This window comes from Notothenia coriiceps, unplaced genomic scaffold (assembly GCF_000735185.1).
Source record: "Notothenia coriiceps isolate Sejong01 unplaced genomic scaffold, NC01 NC01_scaffold00030364, whole genome shotgun sequence".
NCBI lineage: Eukaryota > Metazoa > Chordata > Actinopteri > Perciformes > Nototheniidae > Notothenia > Notothenia coriiceps.
Genome location: NW_011363065.1, coordinates 176 through 1,282, shown reverse-complemented (window position 1 = coordinate 1,282; position 1,107 = coordinate 176). Strand labels below are relative to the sequence as shown.

The window sequence follows — 1,107 nt, the reverse complement described above, 5'->3', positions numbered from 1 at the left end:
AGCATTAATTCATGGTTTTTACTAACCGGTATCAGTATGTTGTTACGTCGGCATCATTTAGAAACGTGTATTACAATTTAATCACGGTAAAATATGTTCATTTTGTTGTAGTTGTAGCTCCTGAGCCAGCGGCGCTTCAACGGTATGTCTGTTTTGAATGACGCGATAAAACAAACTGCAAGGTGCGGTGAAACTTGAGCGATTAGAGCGAAGCGAATATTCACATCGCGTCCGGTGTGAACGTAGCATAAGAAACAAACTTTAAAAATGCGTGTGTGTGAGAGAGTTCCGTTATTAACACAACATACCTTATATCCATCCGTGTCTGTGATCTTGTGAGTACATTTGTGCAAAGCGTTGGCAGTAGAGGAATCATCCACATAAAAATGGGCCCTGGTATGGTCAACATGGTACTGGACAGAGTGGGGTAGAAGGAGAAATAATTATATTTTAAATATACAAAGACGGTAATTTCCGAAATACACACAGCCTTTTTCTTGAAATGTGTAAATAATGTCATATTAATAAAAAGCATCACTGAACCTCACCTGTACTGGTGTGTAGGGAACCGTACAGATGTTCTGAAGAGCTGGCAATAACCATTTCTTGTCATATTTCTTTCCATGTGGTATCTGCCAAACAGACAAGGCGATAATAACGTCTTATTAAACAGGTTTTGAGTCAGAAGCATGGATTGCCAGTTGAAACTGTTATAATACCCACCGTTACTTTATACCAGCCTGAACGGCTTTTGCCTCCGTTGTTGCCTCCACCTCCACCTCGGCCTCTGCCTCCCCCTCTCCCACCGCCTACTCTGCCTTGTGGCCTGTCTCTGTCAAAGCGTCCGTCTCCTCCTTTTCGACCGGGTCTTCCATATGGGGTGCTAAAGACAAAACAAGACGATACATTGAAACATTTCTCCTTTAGTCACGGTCCACCATTGGAACAATTGTGTTTACACCCAATGTTTTTCACCTATCCTAGAGGGTTAACACTTATTTAGAATCCACTTGTTACCTCATAAAATATATAAAGAAAAGCCGTTGTTCTGTTTTCCTTATGTTTTATGACTGCTTTTACAATACTAGCTTTAAAGCCTCTTACACA

General features: G+C 41.0%; 1 long non-coding RNA gene across 1 annotated transcript; it reads right to left on the bottom strand.

The window, feature by feature from the left end:
* Nucleotides 1–300: 300 nt before the first annotated feature.
* Nucleotides 301–878, bottom strand: LOC104959513 (uncharacterized). Its single transcript, XR_799874.1, has 3 exons — nucleotides 724–878; nucleotides 549–632; nucleotides 301–413 (listed from the first exon to the last, which is right to left on the bottom strand). It is a non-coding gene; the product is annotated as an uncharacterized lncRNA (long non-coding RNA).
* Between the last annotated feature and the right edge of the window lie 229 nt (nucleotides 879–1,107).